Source organism: Calypte anna, chromosome 20 (genome assembly GCF_003957555.1).
Source record: "Calypte anna isolate BGI_N300 chromosome 20, bCalAnn1_v1.p, whole genome shotgun sequence".
In the NCBI taxonomy this organism is placed as follows: domain Eukaryota; kingdom Metazoa; phylum Chordata; class Aves; order Apodiformes; family Trochilidae; genus Calypte; species Calypte anna.
Window position 1 is genome coordinate 3,680,110 of NC_044265.1, and position 27,558 is coordinate 3,707,667.

At 53.1% G+C, this 27,558-nt stretch overlaps 1 protein-coding gene across 3 annotated transcripts in view; it reads left to right on the plus strand.

Annotated features, from left to right (window-relative positions):
- Window positions 1-383: 383 nt before the first annotated feature.
- Window positions 384-27,558, plus strand: part of EPB41L1 (erythrocyte membrane protein band 4.1 like 1) — a 64,442-nt gene continuing 37,267 nt past the window's right edge. The window contains exons 1-2 of one of the 3 annotated variants that reach the window (XM_030463145.1): window positions 384-475; window positions 9,543-9,592. The gene's annotated coding sequence lies outside the window, so the exon portion shown is untranslated. The remainder of the gene's footprint in view (window positions 476-9,542; window positions 9,593-27,558) is intronic. The other 2 variants (XM_030463146.1, XM_030463147.1) reach the window with 2 other exon arrangements.

Sequence of the window (27,558 nt, forward strand, 5' to 3'; positions counted from 1 at the left end):
GGGCAGTGGGCGGGCAGCCCTGGATACTCCAGGAAGGGTCAGCAACCCAAAGCCTGCCGACATGTCCCACCGTGGCAAAGCTCCTTCCTTGAGGAAGGAAACCTCGCTCTGGAGCTGCAGCTCGGGGAAAGGGAGGGAGGGGGAGGTGAGCAGGAGGCGGCTCCACAGAGCTGGGAGAGGAACGCGGCCGCTGCAGCCGCGCCGGGCAGAAGGAGAGGAAGAACGCAGGGACCGGGGTGCGTTTGCGTGGACCAACCCCAACCGATCCAAACCGATCCGAACCGAACCCCCTGCCCCGCCGCCCGCGCCGGGCTCTGCAGCCCCAGGGGGCCCGGGGCGGGGCGACCGCTCCCTCTGCGCAGCGCCGCTGCCCGCCCCGCCCCGCCGCACGGCGGGCAGGCAGCAGGCAGCAGGCAGCGGCCGCTGGGGCGTGGGGCCGCGCCTGGGAGGCGGCGGCGAACCGAACCGAACCGAGGTGAGCGCCGGGCAAAGGGGGGCGCGGGTCGGGCCGCTGCAGCCCCAGCCCCAGGTGCGCTGCCTGCAAGGGAGAGGCGGGCAGGGCTGCAGGCGGGCGCACCCACCCCTGCTGCGGGGGAAGCTTTTCCAACCCGGGCCTCCTCTTCTCGGCAGCGGTGGGAGGGGGCAGGGCGGGCAGCACATCCCGCACCGTGTCCCACGTCACTGTTTGCCGTGCGGTGCGGCGGCTCCCGGCGGGGCCGGGGCTGCCCTCCCGAAGAAGCGGAGCGTGGGGAAGCAGCTCGGCGGGTCGGGTGCCGGAGCGGCCCCGCCGGGAGCCAGCCCCGGGGAGCCGGAGCCCCGAGCTACGCGTTGCCGTGATAGCGTTTAACTGGCGGGCTGTGATTTCAGGGAGAGGATTTACATTAGAGGGGGAATGTGGAGAGAGCCAGGAACAACTTGGCATGGATCCGCGCATATTTCTGTGGTTATTTTTGGAGTATCGTCATATGGCAGGAGGTGGGCTCTGGAGGTACCCTTGATACCTCAGCATTTTCTCCATAGGCTGGTTACCCGGGAGATTGTACTAGAGGACCTGCGCGGCCCTTTTCTCTAGCAGTGCTTTCTGTACGAACCAGTATTTCTCTTGCCGCTTCTGCGGTGGTATTGTTTCTCTCCACATGCCCAGCCTTCAGCCCGTGATGGTGGGGACCCTCCTGTGGACAAACAATGGGCTGGGTACATGTGGTTGAGTATTCACAATGTGTTGCAGGAGCAGGCAAGGCAAAAGCTGTGTTTGATTCATCTGTAGATGGTGTGAGGTGACTCCTGATCAGCCCCTTTTCTACTGCCATGGATGAGGTGTGGCTTCTCCAGCATCCCCAGAGAGCAGCTCATGCATCAGTCTCCCTCCTGCACTCTTTCGCTCCAGCTTTCTCATGTTAGACTTATCCAGAGTGATTCTTGCTTCCAAACAACTCCAGGTGTGTGAAGCACATTGTTATCAAGGTGTCCTCCTTGGGGCTGTCTTGCATCTCTCCGGTTCCTTCGTGGCCCACTGGAGGACTCTTGTGTGCATCACATTCCTATGGCTGTGACTGTGCAACCTGGAGAGCTGTTCTGGTGGCCTTGCCCTTTTTGCCACTAAGCCAATTTAGAGCTGAGGGAAGGCTGGGTTTGGGTGATGATCTTTGCAAGAAAGGAACTACTCTTGGATTATTTTTTTTTTTATAGTCTGGTCTGTGGTGTGGTAGGCATGGAGCTAGTCTGTGGAGGCTCTCCAGGGTGCTCAGAGCTGTGCTCTTGGTGAGGACCTTGGTTTTTGCTGTGTGCTGAGAAGCTGTGGCAGACTGTGGCTGTTGTAGTGTATTGCAAGTCCAGAACCACCCTCTTTCTGCCCTCCTTACACAGGAGTAACCTTTGTGTTTTATTTCAAGGGACCATGCTGTACCTGTCCATTAGGGGATGTGAGCCCGTAGCCCCTGCTGTGAGCAGAACATTTACATCTCTCTGCCTCTCCTCTTTGTCCCTTCCTTATGTCAGATGGTAATTTAGTCATTGAACCAGACATCACCTTTACCAGCAGAGCCCTGGGTCATGCTGCGGGGGTACAGGTTGTCTGATGGTGTGGCTGATGATGGGCTAAACTTGGCTGCAGGTGATGTTCTTCCTCTGCTGTTTTGATTGATTGCTGACATTGTAGCTAGAACTACATAGAATTGTTATTTTTACGAAGTTTTTAAAAAATCAACATTTCCCAAAACTTTTGGGGTGAGATGTTTTGTTTTAGAGACAGTTTCCAAAAAAGGTTTTTGAAGTCCAGTATTGTTGAGTGTAGAAGAGAGTCTGTGTTCCTGGCATGTGAAGGTTTTGCGACCTGTTCTGCCCAGTGCAGTAATAGAGCTTGCTGGGCCCTTTTTCTCCTGGGCTGCTGCCATCGTTGCCACAATCACCTTCCAGGATAAATGTCTTCTGGCAGGTATTTCATGGGCAGCCAGGAGGGTGGTCAGGTCAGCTGAAGAAGTCACTACAGTGTGATAAGAGAAAACACTTAAAAATCAATTTCTTGCCCCCAGGTCAGTTGATCTCCCTGTTAAGCTCTGGGTGATGATGCCCTTGGTCCTGGTGAGGAGTTGGATCTCTCACTGATTTACAGAACAACCTTTCACATTCTTCCAGCAGCACCAAGCCCTCATCCTGTGTAGAATTCCTGTGCTGTGGAACTGTGTGGCTTTCATTCCTCTTATCTCTAGAACTGCTGAGGACATCTCTATGTTACTAGGTTTTCAGAGAGACAAATAGACCAGTCAGGTGTCTGATTGATTTTTGTCCCTGAAAAAAGAAATCTTTCCCATAGCTAATTAGGATTCCTAAATTAGGAACATGCAGAGAATGACCTGTAGGTTAAAGGGCAGGGGATGGGCCTGGACATTCCCAGGCTTACTCCAAGCTTCCTACCCAGCCTTGTAGACATTGCTTGGTTGTCCTTTGCCTTAATTTTATTTGGCTGTGGATCAGGGCTGTTTCCCTGCTGCCTCGGGTGACAGCTGGGATAGCAATGGGGAAGCTGGAGTCTGCAGGAGATGGGCTGAGTACGGGATTAAGCTTTGTGGCAGATCAGTGTGGGCGTCTTTAAGGCCTGTGTTTATCTATATAGTAGACTTTAGTGCAGTGCCTGTCACTTGGAGATCTGAGCTGAGTCTGAAGCTCTGTTTTAAGCATAGATGCAAAAGAAGAAACACAAAACAGTGGAGGTTTCCAAATCCCCAGCTGCTGGAAGCTTCTGTACAAGGAAGGCCAGTGAAGTTACTAATTCACTCTCCTACAGCACCTGAAAATGTGCTGGTGCTGAAGCTGTGACAGTGATGACTGTGGCTTATTGTTGTCATTAGAGTAGTTGGGTGTCTCTGAGTCAGCAGGTTTTGATTTGCCACAACTGGGGCGATTGTACCAGGGAGACCTGTGAGGTTCTGGGATGCCAGGAGGATGGGAGAGCCCTGTCTGGCTCCTTCAGCTTGGGGACACTGGGGTTGGAGCCTGGACTTGCACTCACTGTTGGCTCATGCTGTCACTTGAGCCTGCCAGGAGTTGTATGGATCCGTGGGAGCTGACAGTCTCCCTTGGGAGATCCTCTCCAGCACATGCCCTGTGCCATTTGGGTCTATGAAGCGAGCATTACTGCCTCTTATTCGTGCACCAGTCTTTCTCATGTACATCACCTTGTCTGGTTTACAGGGAAGCATGGGGAGAGGAGATTGTCTTGGGTGAGGACATGTTACAGCATTTCCTCGTGGCTTCAAATCCACCTTTTCTTTCCTCCCAGCCCTTGAGTAGAAGCTTGTGTGTTGTCCAGTACATAGGAGTGCCAAAAGGGAAGAGGAGGAGACCTGAGCAGCCAAATCTTCCACCATGGAGACAGCAGCTGCTTTCTGCAGCAACTCTCCCATTCTCACAGCATGTCCCTGGTGTGGAGCTGGATGCTGGGCCCAGGCCCTGTGGATATCCCTTGCCTGGGATGATATTTGCTCCCTCTACCCTGCTTTGCTCTCAGGAGCAGAACTATTTGGGGGTGCCTGGAGGCATTTGTGTGAAGAGCTGTTGAGCTGAGCTTTGTACAGCTGGGCCTGGAGCCAGTGTTTGAGCTGGAGAGGGAGTTGTGGGACTGTGGAAAGGGGCAGTCTTCTCAGATTTGGTACAAATACTTCATGCCTGCTTGTCCTGGTATACAGCTGAGAGTGCTCTGCATTTGAACTGAGTCAGTGCCCTGCCTGTAATGTGTGCATGCCCCTGTACCTCCAGGTTATCTGAGAGAGTGGGAATTGTAGACAGAGACCTAAAATCTGAATGATAGTGCCCTGAAAGAGGATTTTCTTGCCATCTTCTGCTGATGCTCCAGCTTTTGCCTTCCAGAGGGCACTACTAGGTTCCCTGTTGGTTCAGCAGTGCCCCAGGCTGGATCTGGCCAGGGCAGGAGCTGATGTGATCACAGTGGAGAGGGGACAGGGCTGACCCTATTGTGATCAAAACATGATACAAATGAGGCTGAAGCTGCTGATCTGCAGTTGCCAGCAGGTCAGCAGTTTTACTCTGGTACTTGGCCTCTTTGTGGAGATGAACTGTGGTAGCATTTCAGTATCTGTTCCATCCCCCCTTTCAGAAACCAGCCCTCTACTCACCTGCTCAGACTGGACGCTGCAGCCATGTCACTGGGCTTTGCTGTCCCCAACTCCTTCTCAGTCCCAAAGGCTGATTTGAAATTTTGGGAAGATTTTGGGAATAAGCTGGAAACCAGGACCGAGTGCTGCGCTAGTGTAAAGCGCATCCTGTGTTCAAGGCAAAGCTGAATGAGGATTTGCAGCACAGCTCTGCTGCCAGGATCCACCCACCAGCTCCTTCCTACTGCTGCTCCTACTAACCCACTGCTGGCCCTGCTCACTGCCTGGCAGCAGAGCTGAGACGTATGCTGGTATCCTTCCCTGAGCATCAGATGGAGAGGAAAACACAGGGTGGAGTCATCTCATGCACAAAGGAAATGTTGAGGTACTGTTTCTGCCTTCAGTGGATTTTTCAGTTGTCTGAGGAGAGATTAAATGGGATTTTGGCACATTCACAGCCCCCTTCCCACCTCATTTTCCTGTGAATCTCTTACTGTAGTGGTATCTCTTAGAAGATATTTTTAGCTTTGCATTTTCTTCCCCCTACCCCCACTTCCCCTTTGTATCTGGCTTTTGAAGGGAAACGTGTTTCTGTAGGAAAAGAGAATGAGCCATTTCAGGAGGCATATTGTCATGGGCAGAAGGGCTGGGAAATCTGATTGTGCGTTTTAAATGACACATTCCCTTTGTAGGCAGCTAATTGTACTTTCTGGGGTGAGTGCCAGCAGAAACCCATCCTGGCTGGGACAGAGGTTGGCAGGTATCAGGTGGGAGAGTGGATGGACCAGCCCTTCACAGCCTCCTCCTGCCCATCCATGCAGGACCATCACCCTGGTGGCTGTGGATGAGGGCTGCAGTGCTGGGAGGGGTCCTGCTGGTTTTTCTCCAAAATGATCCTGTTGGGAAACCTGTGTCACGTGTGGGGGAAGTAATTTAATGTTAGGATTAGGTTGGCTATTGATCTGGCAGTGTTTCTACCTGCTGGAGCTCCTGCTGCGCATGAGATGTTGTGGCACCTGGGAAAGTGTTAGGTCCCTGCTGGTGATGAGAGGGATGTGGTGAAGGTCTCAAAGTGGGAGAACAGGGGTGTGTTTAGACCCCAGAGTGGTCATATGGTTGGATCTGCTGCTCACTGTGGGTGGGAAGGTGCAGTTTTTGGTAATGATACAAACCCAGTGTTGATGGTGAAGTTTGGGTGGAAAACTCAGCCTGAATTCTCAGCAGTGTTGCCTTTTAGGAGATTTACTACAGGTGTCCTGACAGATGAAGGTCCTACAGAATGAACTGGCCACAAGAGTAACCTCCTTTGAGGTCTGACCTGGCTCTGGGTGTATGCATGCTCTGCAAATTCACTGGGGCTCTTCTGCACAGAACCAAAAGCTGCTTTCTGGTAGTGTGATGTGAGTGAACTCTGTTGGTCACCTTGTCTTGTGTGTGATGTATTTGTAAGAAACGTAGCTGACTTAAGGGTGGCTGTTAGAGTCACTACAGCATGTAGAGAAAAGGTAGCTGTCCAGGCAGTGTTTTGGTGGCAACTCCTCCTGTCTGAGTAAGCCCACCAGGCCATTTCTGTGCTGCTGCAAGAGCCTTGGAGCTCCATCACTCCTGGCACAGTGCTGTGGCAGACTTACGTGTGTATGCAGGGCAACTTGGAGGGCCCACGGTGCTGTAGTGCATGGTCATCTGAATGCTGTCTGGGCTGTTCCTTAGTGGCTTGCCAGAGCTAATGTGGTCCCTGTGCAGTGTGGAGCCATCATTGCTGCATCTCTCTGCAGTCCTGCTTTGTGGAGCTGCCCCGTGTCCCTGCTCTGGTGGACATCTGAAGGGGACAGTGTGACTCCTCAACCCTTTCTTTGCCCTTTGTTAGACACATCAGCATTTTTGCAATGTGCTGGCCTAGATTTGAGTGAGCTGAGCTCAGCATGTGGCTCCCTAGTGACCCCAACAAGTGGCTGAGCCTGTCAGTGGTGTTGCCCAGGCTTTGCCCCTTGCACCCACTGGAGTCTCCACCTGGCAGCTGATGTCTCCCAGTGCCCAACCTGTCAGGGCCAGGTGGGATGGGTGCCATGATGATGCTGTGACAGTGTGAGTCACTGTGGGATGTTTTCAAGGCCTGGGGCACTGTCTGTGGCTGAGGGGGTGTGTGCCCTGGCCTGGCACTGGGTAGAGCTGTGTGGCAGGAGATCACAATGCAATCTAGCATGGATTTTGCTAGCAGGAGCGTTATGAGGAGCTGCTTGCTTGCAGGTAGAAGGGAGCAGGTTTTGGGGGGGGAGGTGTCCCACTCCTCCTGCCTGTAGCCTGTATTCTTAGAATGCTTCATTGATATGGTATGCATTGTTGCAGTAGCTCAGATTCCAACATGTCTGTAGCTCAGAGCCTGCTGTGGTGCAGCCATCCTGCTGAATGCTGCTTCATGCAGCCAAAGCTTGCAAGGAGGGATGCTCAGTGTCTGATGGAGGGTGAACACAGGCAGGTTGGGGACTGTTGAGTGCCACCACCCTGCCCTCAGTGACTGCATTCACCATCCTCCTTTGCAGGGGGAACACGGTGCAGCCCTGGCCAGCCCCCTTCTTCTGGGTCTGTTGAAAGCTGCTGCTCTTTTGCCTGGCTCTGCGTCCCTTGACTTGCCCTTTATGTGGAGAATGCCAAGTGTAGGAACCTGGGAGCAGCACAGGATCCTCCCACAGAAATTGCTGGGCTTGGCAGCATAGGAGCAGGGCCATGGATACCACACCAAAGGGTGAGAGAGCTCCCTGGGTGCCCACAGTTCTGTGTGATTTGTCTGCAGGTGGGAGCAGGGGGTGCTAATGTTGGAGTCCATTGCCCAGAGCAGCTTGAACTGAAGGGGCTCTTCATCTCCTTGGGCTCCTTAGCCTCAGAACAGCAGCATCTGTTGGAGAAGAGGGGGCAGGTGAAGAAGAGAGATGTGAAGGAGACTTCTCCTGTGGTGGGCTGTGGGACTGAGGGGTGTGGGCACAGGGACAGTAGTCTTCACATGCCCATGGCACCTCTGGGTCTGTGGGCAGCACAGACTCTGTGCCTATTTGTGAGTGGGTTGGGAAAACCTGATTTCCAGGTCTCGGAGAGCAGCAAGCTGTGCACCAGGGTCTGTGTGTTCAGCTCCTGTGGTGTGTCTGGGCAAGGGGACACGGGGCCGCAGGTGCCAGGGGTGCCCCATGTTGCATCCCAGCCCCACTGCCTGTCACTGAGACAGCTGAACCAGTAAAACCAGTCTGTGTGGTGGCTGGAAAGGAGTCTGACCCTGGTGGGCATGCCCAGCACCAGCATTTGATGACGTCCTGCTGGGACTTCCCCTGGTGTGACAGCAGCAGGAGCTGAGGCAGGACCATGCTTTGGGTGGTGGCTGTAACTCCTTGTTCTTACCCTGTCTCTCATGCAAATCCTTTGGGGGTGCAGTTTTTCACTGCTGAAAGGTGATTTTTTTTCTTTGGAGGTGCTAAAGCCCAGCCCCTAACCTTACAGCATCAAGTTTTCTGCCTGGAGGACAGCAGCAGGTCTAGTCCTTGTCATAGAATCATAGAATGGTTAAGCTTGAAGGGACCTTAAAAATCATCTACTCCAAATTCCCTTCCTCTCATCTAGACAAGGCTGCTCAAGGCCCCATCCAACCTGGCCTTGAACGCTTCCAGGGAAGGGGAAGCCACAGCTTCCCTGGGTAACCTGTTCCAGAGCTTCACCACCCTCATACTAAAGAACTTCTTCTTAAGTTGCAGTCTAAACCTATTCTTCTTCAGTTTAAATCCATTTCCCCTTGTCCTATTGCTGGACACTTATGAAAAGTCTCTGTCCAGCTTAACTGCAGGTTCCTTTCAGGTACTGGAACTGGGAGAGAATGGCTGGAGTGCCAGTGCTGGATCAGTCACTGCATTGCTGAGCTGCTGGGGCACTGTTCAAATGGAAAGTGGAGCAGCTTTTATGCTGTGAACGAGTTCTTGGGAAAGCTGCTGTGGATCAGCATCACTCAGGGCAAACTGTGTCGGACTACACACAGCTGATGTTTGCTTGCAGAGAGTGAAAGGTTTTTGCTGAATCCATGGGAGATGCTAGTGCTTTGCATAGGCAGATCATCCTGCCTGCTTTGCTTCTGGTTTTCTGGGAGGATGGTTCTTGCCTATTGAGGGTGTGTTTGAAAATTAACCTTTGGAATAGCAGAAGGTATATAGCTCTGCTGTAGAGCTAGGCTTCCTTTTTCGTGTAACTGTAATGCCTGCTGGGCAGTATATCCTCCCCCATTAGATGCAGCTATCATCTAAAAAGTGGCCCTAAAAGTGCTGTTGCAGGATTTGGGCTGTTCCTATTAAAACTGCTGATTTTTAATCCCCATTGCCCAGAGCTGCTGGTCAGTCTGTGGATGATGGAGTGGGACTGGCTGGCATCAGTCCTGCATCACTGACCTGCACTGTTACCTGGGGCACAAGTCCTGCTGACCAGATGTTGGCCTTGGCATCACTGCCAAGGTGAGCTGGAGGGTCAGGACAATGCAGTGGCACAGATGGCCCTGAAAGGAGAACTTGGGCAGTGCCCAGCAGTGCAACCCAGGAGGGTGGGTATCTGTTTCACTTCTCAGGGGTGTGTTGGTTCTGTGGCACTGCCTCTAGTAAATACTTGGGTTTCTCACTCAAATGAGCAGAGCTGGCACACAGCACATGCAGCGGGCAGGCTGACTGCGTGAGAAGGTGCTGTTTTCACATCAGTCTTTTTGAGAGAAAAGTGGCATCCAACATAATCTGGAGCTTACATTTTCCAGCCAGCGGATTTGTGTGGAGTCTGACTGCAGTGCTTGAACTGTGCAGGCACCATCTTGTGATGAAGTGTCTGGCTAGTGCCCTTCCCTGCACTTGCTATAAGCTCTGGGAAGGTGGGTTTTTTTCCATTTCTTTCTAACCCAATCTGATTTCTTCTTTGCAGGTTGTGAGCTGTGCCCAAGCAGAGTGCTGAGAACAGCCCCTGGAAGCAGTGTGAGTTTATTCTGAAAGCTTTTATTCTCCTTTAAAGATCTGACGTAAGAAGCTTGGGTGGGTTTTGTGCACAGGAGGGGTTGCTCAAGAGGCAGTGATGTGGGATGGCTCATCTGTCAGAAACCCCCAGTAGGACTGGGAATCTGGCCTGCTGCTACCAGAGCACAAAACTGCTGGGCTTGGACTTGTTTTGTGTTTGCGTGTTGGGTTTTTTCCTAGTTTAGTTAGGAGTTGGGCAACGGCTCTTTTGCCAACAAAAAGGCTTCTGCTGTCTGTCTGAGTCTTTGCCCACTTATGGAGTGGCTTTTTGAGCTGTGCTTAACATGTCCTCTCCTCTGTGCAGAGGATTGGAGGAGTGCAGTGTGTCCATAAACCAGCTGTTGAGTTTTGTTGGGTGTGGATCCACGCGTCCCTGGGCACTGCCAGCCTGAGGCATCCCAGGGTGTAGTGGGAAGGAGCCCTTCTTGCTCCTAGGGCTGCTCCTGAGGCCTCAGGGTTTAGCCCATTCCTGGACGATGTCCTAGGGTTGTTCCTGAGGCCTCGGGATCTACCCCTTCTTGCCTGCTCCTGGGGCTCCTTGAGCTGTGTGCTTCCCCATCCTCACTGAAGAGTGAGAGCTCTCTCCGTGGGTGTCAGCTGCTCTCTTATTGGCCCCCTGCTCCTGCACATGCTCAGGAGTGAGGCCAGACACAGGTGAACCCACACCCACTCATCAATAACTCAGGGCACCTGGTCCTGTCTCACTACATTTCCCCCCCCTTTTTTTTTTTTTTTTTTTTTTTTTTACACAGACATTTACATTTACATCTTTTTTACATTTACATCTTTTTAACATTTAGATCTTTAAGGGGAATTAAAGATCACACAATTTACATATATTTTTAGGGAGAATTCTCAACCCTTACACATATTTTGGGGAGAATTCTCAACCTTCTTTCTTTCAACCTTCTTTCTTTAAGGGGAATTAAGCATACCCATATATTCGCTCGATGTCAGCCCCTTTCTGGCAAAGTCTCTGCAAGTTGTCTGAGCACTCTTCACAAAGTCTCTGCAAATTGTCCCAGGCACTTGCCCTCTGTTCCGGGGTTTCTTTCCTCATGGGTCTCGGGATTTAACCCTTCCTCATGGGATTTCCCTCTGCTCAAGGGCTTAGCCTAGGCATATTTCACAAAGCCTCTGCAAGTTGCACCAGGCACTTTTCACAGAGTCTCTGCAAGTTGTTCTTCTAGTTATTATTCTCCCTCCTGTATCTGCTCTTCTGGCTTGGTTTCCCTCTATTCCGTGGTTTCTTTCCTCATGGGCCTCGGGATTTAACCCTTCCTCATGGGATTTTCCCCTCTGCTCTGGGGTTTCCTGTCCAGAGAGCTTGATGATCATACCTTACAGGGAGGATGTTCTTGCAGTTTCTGTGCCAGCTGGGTTTTCTGCAGGCTGCCCGCATTCTCCACCAGATGTAGTGGGAAGGAGCCCTTCTTGCTCCTAGGGCTGCTCCTGAGGCCTCAGGGTTTAGCCCATTCCTGGACGATGTCCTAGGGTTGTTCCTGAGGCCTCGGGATCTACCCCTTCTTGCCTGCTCCTGGGGCTCCTTGAGCTGTGTGCTTCCCCATCCTCACTGAAGAGTGAGAGCTCTCTCCGTGGGTGTCAGCTGCTCTCTTATTGGCCCCCTGCTCCTGCACATGCTCAGGAGTGAGGCCAGACACAGGTGAACCCACACCCACTCATCAATAACTCAGGGCACCTGGTCCTGTCTCACTACACCAGGGACCGCTGGGAGAAGACAGACGTGAGTCTGAGCTGCAAAATTAGATTGCTGGGATATCTGAAAGTGTGAAGGGCTTGTGGTCCAGGCCTTATCAGCTGACCACTGTGAGCCATTTGGCAGGGTGAACAGAGTGGGTTTGCATGGTGCCAACCCTGCCATGCCACCCGTGAGCTGCTCCTGCAGAGGAGAGCCAGGAGGACAGGGTCAGCTTCTGTCTTTGCTCTCTGACATGCAAGGTGAGCCTGGGTGTAGAGAAATGCAGCAGCTCATTGGGGGCCCAGGATGGGAGGAAGGTGTCATCTAAAAACTGAAGACACGGATCTCCCTGGCTGCACTCCAGGTGCTCTCCTATCCCTCTTCTGCCTCACAGAAGCACAGCACCCTGCACTCTGCACCCTGCGTCTTGCTGCCTACTGGGGTTTGGCTCCTGCCCACAGAAAGCAGAGGCAGGCAGGGGATCTGTGTCCTTGCTGAGGGTGCTGATGGTCTCCTGCCATGTGCTCCTTTGGGCTAGAGGTGTTTCTGGCTCTGAATGGGCCAGTTCTTTTATGAGTGGTTTCTCATCAGAGGTGCTTGAAAGACAGTCCCTCTAGGAGAGCTCTTTGTGGGTCCAGCCTGTGTCTGTAGAGCAAGAAAAATGGCAGGTTTCTTATTCCATCTGTGTATACTAAAGAACTTGGGTGCTGAAAGACCTTGTTTGGACTTGGTGGGGGTCTGAGCTGCAGGCCCAGCTTTGGTGGTGGTGGATTACATGCCATCTGCATTGCTTGTGCCTCAGTTTCCCTCCAGCTGGGGGTGTGCCTCCACTCTGGGTGGGGAACACTGCTGGGGCAGCAGGCACTGGGAGTGTTCAGCTCCTGGGCAGTGCCTGGCAGGAAGCTCTGCCCATGTTTGGTGGGGTCAAGGCTTGTCTTTCACCAGGTGGGCACGGGAAGCAGGAGGACCCATGCCACCATCATGGTCACCTCGAGGTACCCAGCCAACCCCTCACTTTTGCTGGTGATGTTTTGCTGCATCCGTGTCTTGGATGCAGATGGGGTTCAGTGGACCATGTCTGAGTGGCTTTGTGTTTGTGTTTCCTCATTCAGTTGTATCTTGGGAACCAGCATCAGGGCCTTGAGGAAGCACTTGCAGAGCAGAACATCTCCCTGGCTGTGTGCCCACCTGTGTGCCAGCTGCCTGCAGGTCCCAGCTCCCTGGCGAGTCCAGGCAAGTGAAGCCTTGGCAGCACAGCCTGGGCCAGCAGCTGCTTTGTGCTGAGGGAGGTGTCCTCCTGCTTCTGGAAGGGTTGGTGACACTCCTGTAATGGCACAGGGATTGTGCTGGTGATGAGCTTCACGTTTCTCTCTATAGCTCCCTCTCAGCTCATGTAATATCTGACCTCCTGACCTCCTGGGTGTCATGAGGGGCTTGCTGCAGGGACTGGGTGGGAAAGGAGTGTTGAAGAGGGGTGGGTGTCACCAGCCGGTTGGAGTGATAATTGTAGGTCCCTTCCAACCCAGCTACTCCATCCTTCTCAGGAGTGGTGCACGAGATGTGACCATTACCTTGAGGAAAATGGTGTTTTGTGGCCACTGCTACAAAATGGCTCTCCGGGGCTGCCAATCAGAGGATGATAACTGCAGGCAGAGAGCTTGGGCCTTCCTTTGGAAGGAAGAAGATGGAAGGAGACAAGGCCAAGCACATGCCTGAGCTGGGCTTCCTTTGGCATCTCTCCTTGCTCTTTATCTATTTAAGCTTCTCTCCTCTTCCAAAATGCTGCTTACAGGCTTGCCCAGGGTGTCTTATTTTCTGTTGTCCTTACACATAAGGCAGCTGATCACCCCTAGCCAGTGCAAGATGCCTGAACCTGTGGTCTCTGCCTTTCTCTTGCTTTTGTCTCCAAGAGCTGATTGCCTCAGCAGGTGACCTGGAGCAGGGACAGGAGCTGCTCTCTGGTGTCACCAACAGAGGAAGAGTGTTCCCTAGTGATGGATGGTTTGCAGCTCCCCTGCCTGTTTCTGAGGTGCCTTGCTGGTCACAGTGGTCACCCATCAAGCATGTCTGCAGATGGGTGATCTGGGTCCAGAGGACACCAATTGTTGCCATAACAGCCTTGGGTTCAGTGTTTCTCCCTCTGCTGCACCAGAGCTGCCCTGGACTCCTTGCCAGGTTGTGAGGTCCTCTGTGTGAGGGTTGGAGCAGGAGTGGAGGGGTTGCTGTGGTGCTGGTGGTCCTTGTGTCTCCCTGGGGTTCTTGGTCCCTGCCTGGGATTACTGCTCCATGTGGCTATGCAAATCTTGGGCAAACTGTTCTGGATGCAGCACTGAGGGAATTATCCCTGTAGCTCTGCTCATGGGCAGTTTCTGATGCTTGCAAAGTGCAGATGAGCACAGAGCAGCTGCCGAGTTCCCTTCCAGCACCCTGGGTAGGGTTATCTCCTTATCATAAGGATTGGCTCAGAACACTGCATGGCCCACCTTGTGCCTGGGGAATGCTGCTGGTCTGTTTTATGTAGTAGCTGGGAAGATGAAGCTGTTCTTTCCGCCGTGCCCATCACCCTGGCACAGCCAACAGGAGAGGACAGGCGGGTCCCAGGCAGGGGTCTGCCTGCTCCCCCTGTCCTGCCTCTGGCTGCTGGGACACTTGCAGCTTCAGTTCCAGAAGGACTGGGAACTGCTTGAGAGAGTCCAGTGCAGAGCCACAAAGATGATGAAGGGAGTGGAACATCTTCCTTGTGACAAAAGGCTGAGAGAGCTGGGGCTCTGCAGCTTGGATGAGACCAAGGGGTGACCTCAGTAATGGTTACAAGTATGTAAAGGATGAGTGTCAGGAGGATGGAGCCAGGCTCTGCTCAGTGATGTCCAGTGATAGGATAAGGGGTAAGGGGTGCAAGTTGGAGGATAGGAGGTTCTATATAAACATTAGAAAAAGCTTTTTCACTGTGAGGGTGAGAGAACACTGGAACAGGCTGCCCAATGAGGCTGTAGATTCTCCTTCTCATGAGATACTCAAAACCTGCCTGGACACATTCCTGTATGACCTACACTGGGTGGTCCTGCTCTGCCAGGGGAGTTGCACTCCATCTCTTGATGTCCTTTCCAACATTCTGTGTTTCTGTGTAATTGATTTGGGAGCCTCGACCTGGGGTTGCTTGGTGCCATCTCAGCTGCTGTGGCCTGGGCTGAGCAAACAGGTTTGTGGTATGTGGCAATGTGCACCCTGAGGGCTGGGGTGAGCTGCCGGCTCCTTCAGACTCATCTTGGGAAGGGCTGGCTCCTGGCCCAGCACTCTGCTTGCTTTGGCTGGTACTTTTAACCTCTTCTGCATCACCTCAGCTAGGAGCTGGGCTTCCCCTGAGCTGCATTACCAGGGGATGGGCTGGGGTGCCTGCCTGTCTTCAAAGCCCTCTTCCTGCCAGCTGAAGGTTCTTTGCTTGCTGGCACTGTCATCCTGCACCACCTTGGGCACTGGGTGCTCTCTGCTCATGTGGCAGGAGGTGGGGTTTGCCTTGGGAGGTGCAGCTTTTCTGCTTTTCTGCTCTGGTTGCTGTGTGCTCACCCAAGTCCTCAGCAGGTCTCTGTGGTGGAGAGCTGTTCCCATGAGATGTCCCATGAGATGTACCACCCTCACCACTGGCTTTGGCCAAAGGTATGAAGGGCTGGAACAGGCCTTGCTAAGCTGGGGATCCCACCAGGACTGTGTGGAAAAGGTGTCTGTTCTCAGATTCCTGTGGAGGAGGATCTGCCACTGAGGACTGGTGTTTCTGCAGCCTCTTTGTCACAGGAGGACCCAAGGGGTGGGAAGCTCTAAGTAGCGTCTGACCAGGCACAGTGTGCATGAGGGATCTGCAGGGCTGGCTGCCAAGGGTGGGTGCAGAGGCTGCACTACATCCAGCAGAGACCTCAGCCCTGACACAGCAAGGCTCTGGAGCATCACCTTCCAACAGGTGGGTGCTGGTGGTGTCAGCTCTTTACAACTCTTGCTGGAACAATGACTATTCTGGGACAGAGGCTTCTGAGTTTCTTGGCTTTCCTCCCTGTTGCTGCAGGGGTTAAACCATGTTAAGGCCACTTCTCACCCTCAGCAGCTCTAGAGCAGGCACTAAGAGCTGCTCATTGGGAGGTCAACAGATTCTGTGGGGCATGATCTGCTCCCCTGGCTACAGCTTGCCGGGCTCAGCCCCATCCAGAGCACAGGTTTGTGGTGCAGGAGCTTGCTTGCCTTTCTGGTGCTGCTGCAGGAGACGTGGGAGGTTCTCATGCCTTTGGGTAAAGCACCGCAGCCTGCTGACAGAGTCCTCAGTATTTCCTCAGCTGTGGGATTGCTCATGGCCTTTAGGAAAGGGCCAGTTCTCCCTGGAGTCATGTGCTGCCCTGGGACTTGGGTCTTGGCTTGTGTCCTTCCCCACCACCAAGAAGGCAGGAGACTTGGTAGGGTGATGGAGAAACTGGCAGGGCACCAGAGGGAACTTTACACTGAAGCTTTCAGAACCTCTGAGACCCCTGAACTTGATGGATGGAGTGTGAGGTTGGTTCTCCTTACCACTGGTGCCACCTGAAGGATGCTGGTCTTGCTCCCATGTGCTTGTACCAGTCAGTGCTATTTGAGGTAGCTGGCATTGTGTCAGTCTGCATGTGGCTGCTGCTCAGGGTCCACTTTCCTCTGGCAAAAAGCCCAGCTGTACCCACTGAACCCTATGGTTGTGTTTGGTGGGGTGAGCAGGGGCACTGCTGATCCTTGGGACCCTCATGTGATGCTTCTTGTTCCTCCTTGCAAGGTCTTGTGTCAGTGATGAATTTTGGATGGAAAGGGCAGGAGGATGAGGTAAGAAGAGGGCTGCTGTAATCCTGCTACAGCTTCAGCAAACCTTCTGCTTCACAAGGCTGCTCAGCTGCAAGTAAGAAGGTGCTGGTATCCAGGTTGCTGAGGAGGTGGAGACATTCAGCCACTGGGGATATTCTGCTGGCTGCTGAGGCTGTGCTGGGTGGGTCACCATCCCTCCCCTTCACTGCCACCAGTGGCAGTCTCACTGGCTGTCCCTGATGCTGTTGCAGGGGATGTGGTGTTGAGTGGTGTGTGTGCTCATCCTAAGAGGCACTGGTGGCCCCCATGCCAGTGGCTCCAAGTGGCTGTTTTCTGCACCAGAACCCTTGATGGATGTCTTGGAGTCAGGGGAGAGCTGAACAAACCTGTGTGCTTCTGGCATGGATCAGGGTCCTGTGCTCTACACCCACCTCTAGGCAAGTCCCACATGAGAGGCTGTCTGAGGTGGCAGGTGACCTTGTCACTGCTTGGCTCATCCACCTGGTGGCTGAGATGGGCAGCCTCATCTTTTGAAAAGTCCAGACTTCTCTTCCAGAAGGCACCCACCATGGGGCACCTTCCTGTCCCTGGTGAGGGACCAGGTACCAGTGAGCTGAGGCACGTGGTGCTGTGCTATGCCAGGACTACAGCCCTGCCTGCATCCCTGCATGACTGTCACCCATCCAACACTTTTACCAGGCAAGATCATGTCTTCTGTCTTCGTGCTGAGCCCTGGGTAGCCTCCATCAGCAGTCTGTGCTGTTCCCCAGGGGACTTTTCTCCTGGCTGCAGGACAGGTGTCCTGCCCACCATCCATAGGCCACAGTGGATGGATGGATGGATGGATGGCTGTTATAAAAAGCATCTCTGTCTTGTTCCCCTTATGCTGTGGTCAGAGTGCTGTAGCCACACACTTGCTGCAGCCACGATGTCTCTGCCCTGTGACCAGGCTGGGCTGTGTAGGACACCAGGGTCAGCCTGGGATGGACCTGTCTGAGCCTGGACCATCTTTGAGCTGCTGCTAGGCTTTTGTCCCTGCTCTCAACTGTGGCTGCCCTGGTTTAGCTGGGCAGGCAGGAGCTGTGCCAGCCATGCCCAGGGCTGCTTGGCACAAGCTGTATGCTGGGGAGTTCTCCCCTGGCTCTGCCATGCAAGGCCAGCTGGGCTGTGACAGTGGGGTCCCTGCTCCCTGCATTCAGACTGCCTGCAGCACCCTGTCCTGCCATGGGTTTGCACCTGGGGTGCCTGGACCTTCGTCTCTGAGCATGAGGTACTGGTGGTCACCTTGGGGCTCTGCCCTTGGGTGTGGTGGGGAGGAGAGGTTTCATTCAGGTTTGATTTTCTTTCTGCTTTATTTACTCTAGTTTAAAAAAAACCTTCCTGCTGCCTGTCCTTCTGCAGTCATTTAATTGTCCAAGTTCCATGAATATCCATGAATATCCTGGGGGTAGAGTTTGAGACACATCAAAGCTGAATGAGCTTCTGCAGGCAGTAAGTGTACATCCTTTCGTAGCTGGAAAGAGATGAAACAGCTGAGAAAAACAACTGCTCAGGATTGTCCAGGAGGTAGAATGGAAGGATTGGGGGAGAATTGCGAGGGAAAACCATCAATATTAGCTTTCCAGAAAATGTCTGCCTTTTGCCCGAGGGACCAGCCAGTGCCATGGGTCCCCTGGTGGGGTGAGGCCTGGAGGATGCTGGATGGGGGAACAGTTCTGTAGTGCTGCTGAGGTCCCTGTGCACCACTCCCTGTTTTAATCCTGGCACAGGTTTTGTGCAGCTGCACAAAAGAATTACATGTGCACATTGTCCAGGTGACTGATTCCTGTCACCCCTCTTGCAGGGTCATCATCTGGTTGTGTCGAAATGGAGGAGTGGTGTCAGGCTTGAAAAGGGTTAAAATCAAGTGGCAAAATTGGTGTCATTCCTGGGCTGGATTCCTTGCATGGGATCTCTGGGCATAGTGTGGGCAGCAGCAGACTTCCACTGACCCAGCTGGCACCTGAGCAATAGACCTGATGTATTTGCAGTTCAAGAAAAAAAAAAAAACAACAAAAAACCCCTGGAATTTTTAGCTTCACACTTGAGAATAATACAAAACAAATGGACTAAATCCCAAGGGTGGCATTGTTTATAGTCTCCAGGAGCAGATAAAGGCAGTGCTTGGGAGGTGTCTGTGGCTCACTCTTCAGCAGAAGCTTGGGAGGGTGCTGTGCATCCTCTGTGGTTCATGTTGCTGCCCTGGCCCTGCTCATGCCTTTGACTTGTTCTCTGTGCATTGTTAAGCCTGCAGTCCAACAAAAAAAATTCTTTTGGGCTTGTTTTAAAAACCCAATCATTATGTTGCATAATTTATCACCTCCCCATATCTTAAAAAAAAAAAAAAAAAAAAAAAAAAAGAAGAATTAACCCACCTGTGATATTTTATTTTGCTTCACTCAAAAACCTTTGGCTTTGATGATGCTGGTGAGTGAGCTGGGTGTGTGATAACCCTACCTACCCTCTGGTGGCATGTCCCTTGCCATTTAACATGGCCCTAGGCACAAGGACAGGAGAAGGGGGGAACTTCTGGAGACCTGACTGTAGGTGTCTTGGGCCACTTCAGTGGATGGGCCTTTGCCCTCTCTGGTGCTGGCACCCAGTGCCAAGCTGCAAGGAGGCTGTTGCTGCAGGGCTGAAAGCTTCTGGAAGGCCCTCAGCTTTTTAAATGAGACTGGGACAATGTGCTTGTGGCTACGTTGATTTCTTGCAGCACTGGTGATTAATCAGATTTTCAGGTGCCAAGTTGAAGCAAAAGCTTGATTTGCTCTCTAGCTTTGCCCCATGAGAGGTCTGACCTCTTCTAGAGATACCAGTGCTGGGGACATTTAAGTAACCCCAGAAGGTCTATTTTCAAGTCTTGATTTTCCCTGGTTAATACAGCAATTGCCTGCTCCTCTTCCCAGCCAGCTAATCTTTCTTCACTCAGAAGTGAGATGAACAGCATCCATGACTGCCTGAATTGCAGGCTATATCCAGAAAGATGATTGCAAGAAAAATTCCTTCTTGTTTCACTTACTGATCTGCTGCTTTTCCTCCTGTGAACTTGTAGAATTTTCTTCCCTGCAAAGGAATTTTAAGACATTTAGAGGGATTCTGGTGTCTATCAGTTAGGAAGCAACAGTGATGCTGAGGCTTGTGATTTGTCCTTTTCATCTTGGGAACCTGATGGGAAGAATCCAAGCTTTGATGGATGATGCTGCCCAGAGCACAGGGGGCTCAGACACATCAGTGTCCTAGGAAAGCAGATTGTGTGGGAGATGCTGGTTCCTGGTCAGCTGGGCGCCAGCATCTGCTTGAGATGGGCTCAGATGGTACAAAGTGGTTTCCATTTGTCCTTTTCCTTTCCTGGTCTAGCATTTCTTAGCTTCTGCAGACAGCAGCTGGGCTTGGGGTGGGAAGTCTGTGCTCTCTGGAAGCATTGCTTTCTGTAGGCCTTGGGGCTGAGATGTGGGGGTAGGGAATGGCTGCAATGGTGCAAGTTCCCCACACAGCCAGGTCTGGGGCTTCAGCAGGAAGGGGGAACCTGGTGGGTACCAGGTGGAGGTTTCTGGTCTCTCCTTTTCTGCTGTTGTAGCATAGCTGATGCTGCTGGCAGGGATGCAGGCGAGATGGCTCCTGCGGGATGCTGGTTGCTAAGCAACTGGCAGAGGTGGAGCTCTTTGGGTACCATCTCCAGTGTGTCTGCCTGTCTGCTCCAACATCGCCTGCATCCTCCCTAGGCAGCACAGGGGGAAGGTCCTGCTGGCTGTGCCACACTGTCTCAGGGCAGAAGGGCACTTCTGGTTGTCTCTGGGTATCACTCAACCCTGATTTGTGGTTTCTCTGCCCAAGATCACTGACACCTTCACCCTAGGGGGGGAATTTGATTTGAAGCTATGTTGACCCTTTTGTTTGGGGTTGTTCCCATACCAGCAATGCTTCCCTGCCTGCTTCTGCCATCTTTCACTGGAGCAAGGAGAAAAGTGGGGAGTCCCAAGGCTCCTGTGCTCTGTGGCTCCCATACAGCCCCTTGGCTGGACTGGGGGCTGTGGATGCAGGGTGAGCTGGCTGTGAAATGCTGGTGGAGCATGTGTCCCCTCTGGGACAGTTGTGTCAATGGAGCCTGGGTGCCTGCAGCCCTTAGGAGGGGGCTGCATTGAGACAAGGGTGGTCAGGGTGGTAGGGGGAAGGTTTGGGGAAGGTTTGGGGAGGTGTCTGTGGCTGCACTGCTCCGAGGTCCCTACTCAGGGCTGTCTCTCAGGGCCTTGGGTCCCTTTTCTTTGTGACCTTCCCAAGGCTGTGTGTTTGTAAGCACTTGGGAAGTCTTTGTCTCAACTGACAGGCTGCAGGGAGGGAAGGAAGGAGCTGTGTGGATGACTGCAGGAGGCTGGGGAGGCAGCTCCGGGCAGCTCCGTGCTGGCTCCACAGAGCTGCCTGGTGTGACAGTGGGGACAGGCTGGGCAGCCTGGGGCTTTGCAAGAAGCCTTAATGAGCTTCCACACCCTGCCAGGCTGTTTCCTAGAGCAGTGGGAAGAATTCAGCAGACAGTGGAGGGTGATGGGGGTGGGAAGGGCTGCTGGAGGCTGCACATCCCTGGCACTGGGTCTGCCTCCTTCACTACTGGCTCCTGGTGCCAGGGTCTGTCCTGGCTCTGCCTGTCACCTCCCAAGTGGCTGAGCTGTAATGTAGATACATGACACGGGGGAAGCACAAGCTCTGGGGATCAGTAGGGGCTGAGTGTTGGGGTCCCTGTGATCCTGCATCTCGTGTGGGTATCCCTGGCCAGGGATAGACTGGCAATAGCAGTTCCTTGCTGAGACATGCCCCCGCCCCTGAGGGTCAGTGAAGGTGCTGGCATGGTGCAGCTTTGTTGCCAGGCTCTCCTCCTGAGGAGGCAGCAAGGCAGCCATTGCTGCCTGCATCTGCCTGCGGAGATGCTTTGGAGATGCTTTGGGGTGGATGACCAGGAGGCAGCAGAGGTGGCTCTCGGGGAGCTGCAGCAGTGGCTCTGCCTGGGAACAGAAGTGTTTTTCAGCAGCTGGTGACAAGTTGGCATTTCTACTTGTGCTGCTTAGCGGCTGTCACCAGCGAGAGGGAGCTGAAGTGTGAGGGAGTTGGGATAAAATCCAGGAGCTCTGGAATAGCCTTGGCTCTTTGGCACCTCCAAAGGCTGCAAGAGAGTGGAGCTGGTGGGCAGGTGCAGGCAGGGCCTTTGCATGTCTGTGGGCATTAATTGGACTGGGCTTTTGGAGGGGTAAATGAGTGAGACTGGAGGTACCCATGAGTGCCAAGAATACCAAAGAAATTCCCGGAGTACTAAGGTCATGGTCTGCCAAGAAGATGCTGCTGCTGTGTCTGGGATCAGATGGCAGGTGGTCTGTAGTGCTGAAGGTCCCATCCCAAGTGCTCCAGGAGCAGGGAGAGAATGCCAGGGGATGAGGATGGGCTGGGGTTGCAGTTCTGCACTTTGATCTCACTAATGGCTGGTGTCTGGACTGGACTTTCACCTGGGAAGGAAATCTGGGCTCTTTTGACCCCCCAGCTGAGAGCCCTTTGTTTGCATATTAATGGAAACACTAGAAGGTGCTTCTTGGCTTCCTAAGCTGTGTGCTGCAGTGGGTAACAGCAATTTATTCATGAACTTATGCATTCAGCTCAGAGATGTCACTGGAAGGGGTAGGAGTGAAAATGACCTTGTTTAAAATGACCTGAAGTTGCCCAAGCCTTGCAAAAGGGTGCTGCAATGCATGGCAGGAGCAGTGCAGCAGGGAGCAGGACAGATCTGGAGGAGCGGGTGCCTCAGCCCCATCCCCCTTGGGATGCAGCAGAAGTCATGTTCCTCTTCCCTGGTTTTTCCTAGTGCCAAAGGGGCTGGAGCCAAAGCCCAGAGGAAGCAATCTGGAGGGAGGATTTGGTCTCTCTGGATGGACTCTGGCTGATCTGAAAGGTGGTGAGTTGCCATTGCTGCCTAACTCAAGGCTGACTTGGGGAACAGCCCTACCCTCTTCCTGTCAGCTCCATAGTGTCTTAACTGTGCTTTCCCCCTCCACCCAACTTTCTCATTATTTGACCCATGGCATGATGCTTTTGGAGCTGAACCTGATTTCCAGGTTTTAGTTTGGTGGAATAAGCTCAGGCCACTTTATCAATTGTGGAGCAGGGAGATGCCACCGTGGGCAGCATCCCATCCTGAAGGGGCTGTCCATGGAGGACAGGGTATTTTGTGGTGGGTAAGGCACTTTTCTGCTGTCAGCTCTGTTTGCAAAAGCCCAGCACCCTGTCTGGAGTCAAATACCTGCCTGTTGCCTGGCTCATGCATGATGGGTGAGCAGATGTGTATGCTCTTGGCAGCTGCTGATACAATATAAATACACAATTACCCAGACACGGGTTCAACTCGTGTCAATTAAGTCTGATCTCATTTGGAGAGGCAGGAGAGTCCTATCCCATGGGTTCCTATCCACATGGTAGATCCCAAAGCTTGTGGAGGGGTTCCACAGGATCACTGCCCTAACATGAGTGTGTTGCCACAGGATCATTTCATCCCTGCTGCCTTTACTCTCATGTTTTTTCCCCACTTGACCCAATTCATTGCTTGAAGTTCCAGCCTGGCTGCCATGTACCCCATTGAAGAGCAACCATCCACCTCTCATTGTGGTCCTCAGCAGCTACTTCAGCCCTGGGTTTGACTCCTTTTCCCTAGCTCATCATTACTGAGAAACACCAGGTCAGTGGTTGCAGAGCATGGCAACTCAACAGCCCAAGGCTTGTTTGGGGCTGGCAAGCAACCACTTCCCCTGACAAAGGTGTCTGTAGTAACCATCAAAGCCCTGCACTGATTTAAAGCCCAGTGACAGGTCAGCCTTGGGCCTGTCTTCAGGAAGGGGCTGGTCCAGACAGCCTTGATGAGACCTTTCTGCCTTCTATTGCCAGCCAGGCACTGGGCTAGGCCTGTCATATCTGCTGGGGGACAGGAGCTGATGTGTTCCCACAGTTTCCCTGGGAGCAGCCTCTTGTGGTCAGTTGGTGGTGATCTCCTCCACTGGCAGGTTCAAACCCTATTGCTCTTCCCTACTGTAAGGCAGATCCTCCTGATGCTTTGTGCTGTGTTCCACATGATGATCTTAGAGGTCTTTGCAACCATGACAATTCTGTGGTGGGGCAACCTTGGTCTGGTTAGCAGGACAGGAGAGCAGAGCTCAGGTGGGGCAGTGTGAGGTCTCACAGGCTGGTGAGAAAGGCATATGGGGTGAGCAGGGAACACTGATTTTATTCTTTATATTCCAAGTGTCACCTGCTTGAGCTCACACCAGCCTGCTGGGCAGGAGGACATCATGCTGTGTTGGTCTGACATCTCCTTTCCAAATGCCCTTGGGAAATGGATTGGAGGGAGCAGGCTTGGAGGTAGTGGGAGAAGGGCAAGTTCTGGGCAATGTGGTGATGAGGCTACACGTGTGCCATGCCATGGGTGGGTGGATATGTGGTGCAAAGCTGATGGGTGGATGGAGGGAGGCTTACTGTAAGCACCTCATGGTTGCCAGGGAGGACTGGATGAGGTGGATGGCAGTGTCAAGGGGGTGGATGAGCAAAAAAGCTTCTCTAAGCACCCTTGTGTCCTGCTGCTGGGATGTGGTGCCTGAGGCATGTGATGCCCATGCTCCTGTGCTTTAGCCCTGCCTGTTGTGTGCACATTTGAGTGTGTGCTGCGAACTGGAGGGTGCCTTTGGTATGAGGCAGAAAGGGAACTGCTGTACGGTAAATACAGAAGAGATTGTGATTATCTGGGAAAAGACTTGGATGCTAAAGCATCCATCTGTGTGACTGATCTGAAAATAGCAGGACATGAGGAGGGAACTTAAAGGGCTAGAGACAGGTGTGCAGGCATGAGTGGTCTTAGAAAACTGTGGTTATGCACTAGATGGCAAATCCCTGTGCCTTGCTGTCCCAGCCAGCAGGCATTCTGCAGGAGCCAGGCAGAGATGAGCTGAATCCCCAGGTCCATTCAGCTACAGGCAGCAAGAACACATGGACTAAACCCTCAGGGCACAGCCAAGCCCCTGATGGCAGCGAGCCCTGCAGGGACCTCTCTGAGCAGCTGTCTTTGCCCTGGTTCAGTGGCTCTGCAGACCTGCTGCTCTCAAAGAGCCTCCAGATTGCCTCTGGGAAGACAAAGGCTGGAGCCTGATGGGTCTGAGAAGGCAGTTTCCTTTCGGGGTGGACACGACCTTCTGTCTGAGTGGTGGCTGTGGAGAGTTGGAGTCTCCAGGCTGAGTGAGGTACCCTGGGTGTTGCTTTCTCCTGTGCTCAGGGCTGACCTGCTGCTGGCTCCCCTTCTTCTGGGAGTCCTGGGAGAAGTGGGGAGGTGGAAAGGCAGAAGGAGCTCTGCCCTGACCCCTCAGGAAAGGGACAGCCACAGCCCAAAACCACAGGTCAGGAGGTCTGGTGAGACATTGGTGAATGCCTCTCTGATATGAAGGTAAAGCCTTGCCAAAGGCAGCAGAGCAGGCAGAGGAATTCTCACCACAGGAGACCATTAGAGGCTTGTGGGGCAGATATGGATGGAGCTGCTCTTTGTATTGAGTAGAGTGGGATTAAATGACTTGAAGCATCATCACCCTGTGGCAGCAGAGGTGGCTCTGGCCTCCCTGCACCCTGGTTTATGGGGGGCTGGGGGAGGTTGTGGGGAGGCTGCGGGGGCCAGAGCTCAGCATCAGTGGCATCTGGAGCCTCACCTCTGTGAGTCAGCATTTGGCTGCTGATGATTCACAGCAGCACAGCACAACAGCCAGGGGCTGGTGCAGAGCTGGAATTAATTGTCTGGAAGGAGGGCAGCATGGGAGGTGGGAGAGAGGTTTTCCCTCATCAGCTTTTCCCGAGCTTTGCTGTGAGGTACTCCAGCACTGAGCTGGAGAGATGTGGTCTGCCTGCAAAAGGAGCCCCACCTTTCAGAGCTCCCCCTGAGTGTGGCTGGGGCACAGGGTTTGGTGCCCTGGAACCCTCCTGAACTGGTGGTTGCATCACTGGCCTAACCCAAGAACCCAGTCTTGTGTATGGCTGGGCTTTCTTCTTCAGTTACAGGTAGCCCTGCCCTCTTGCAACCTGACAGGGAGGGCAAGGACAGGGACATGTCTCTGGTCCCTGCAAACCACACCGTGGGGCTCCTTGAGTGGGTGTTTCTGTAAGTGGGGTCACCTGCCTCCCTTTACCTAGTGGGATGCAGGTGATCCCCAGAACATCTGGGCCAACTGTAAATCCGTTGAGCTGTTGTCAGCTGACTCAAGGATGATGGACAAGTACCATTTTTATGCTTCTAAAATAATTTTTGGGCATCTTTCTGTCTCCTTTCTGGGCTCAGATACCCTCAACCTGAGATATGTATTGTCAGAACTGCCCACATGTGTAATCCTCTTGGGAGGCTTGGCCCCATCCTTGATGCTGTGGGGCTGTGATGCTGGGTTGGAGGCTGAAGAGCTGTGTTCTCAGCTCCTGTGTGTTGAAGCTGGTGCCTCTGATTTCCTTCTGAATGATTTTTGCAGAGCAGGGGACCTGCAGCAAGCTGAAACCTGGTGGCAGTGGGGTTTTTTTGATTGTGTTTTGTGAGTCATTAGGGTGTTTTCTGTTATTCCCTGCTTTGGATGTCTGCAGTGCCTGGGCACTCAGAGGACAGATTCTTTCCAGCTCTGCAGGAAGACAAATGCTGTTTGCAAATATGTGTTGAAATGAGACTAGCAAAGGACTTTCTTAGAAAACCAGAGCTGGAGCCAGGTAGGAAAAGTTATTGAAGGCTGTGAATCTCCTGCCATCCAGCTCCACTGAGGCACTCATTCCAAGGTTGTTTTTTACTGTGGGGCACCATGATGGGTGGGTGTCTGGCCACCTATACCATGGTTCTTCCCAGCACATGTAGCCCAGCTTCCTGGCTACTATTTCTGGCTCCTGCTCATCCTTGTGACTTGCTCAAGTTCCTTTGACACCTTGTTGGTCCTTTTTGCATATCTGTGAAGTGCTTCAGAGCGTGGAAATTTCCAAGTTACAGTTTCCCTGCAGCAGCTGGAATCCTCCTGTGCTGCACTTATATTTTAGGATTTGGGTGTAGGAACAGGCACTGCAGTGCTGGTTTCTGTGGGCAGGGCTGGGGACCAGCATCACAGTGGCTTTGGGACTTGGACCTTCTGAAGTGATGGGCACTGTGCTTCTGACTGCACTCTGATGACTCTGCATTAATGTATGTACACATACATTATGTATATAACCAGATCTAAAACCAGAAGGGAAAGTAGCCTGGACAGAGCTCATTAGTGCTGAGAGACAAATGGGATGAATAAAGGATATTAAGCAGGGAGGAATCAGAATAAATCCACTCCCAAGAGCTGGTGGTCTGGTGTGCAGACACTTCTGGCGTTGTGCTGCCTCAAAGCTGGGGCAGGGCTGAGGGCGATGGCATCCCAGCTCCTGGGGGATGTGATCTGGTGGGGAGAGGGGAGCCAGGAGCATGTGGGGCTCATGGAGGTGGGCATGGGGCAGCACAGGGGCTGCAGCAGCTCGACACCCACTCCTCCAGACTTGGCAGCGTGGCCTGTCCCCTCCCTGTCTCCTCCATGGCAGGTGGGGCTGGTTAGGAACCCCCTTACTTCCTTGTCCTCAGCACACATCTGAACCTCAATCTAGTGAAATAAGGTGCTTCTCCCAATGGATGCCTGCCAGAGCCCCAGATCCATCCAGCAGATCTCCTGTTGAGCTTTATATTGGGTTTGGAGGATCCCAAGGGGTCTCTGGGGACCTTGGGTACTAAGACACTGTCCCAAACAAACTGGAAAACATCAGGATAGGCAGGAGCAAGCCTGACTGGTGTGGGAGGCCCCTGTAGGCTTTCTCACCAAGGAGGGTCCTGTGGAACCTGGTGGACACAGTGCAGCATGTCCTGCCCTCCAGGGTGGCAGGAGGTGGCAGGACCCCAGGGTGGGCAGCCCTGGCAGGGGCTGGGCTGGCTCGGGGTGTATCCTGCAGTGCAGTTGCAGTCCTGAAGCAAGACTGAGATAGCTTCTTCTCAGCACCTTTTTTCTCTGCAGTAGTCTCAGATCTGCCCACACAGCCAAGTCCCTGCTGTGTCCCATGGTGGCTGTGTGGAAGGTCACAGCTGATGAAGGAAGTCTGTGTTCTGCTTCCCACTCCACTGCAGATCCCAGCCCACTTGCTGTTTTTCTTTCCTTTACTCTGTTATCCCTCTTTGTCCCCTCTGGCCTTTCAAACTTTAGTCTCACCTGCAATAGCTGCCTGCAAGGCTTGAACATTTCTGGGGCTTCAGACCTATCCTTGCCTTGGAAAAAAACTGAAAAGCTCTTTTTTTCTCTCCTGTACCTGAGCACCTGCAGAGGGGATGTGTCCTCTTTTGCAGCAG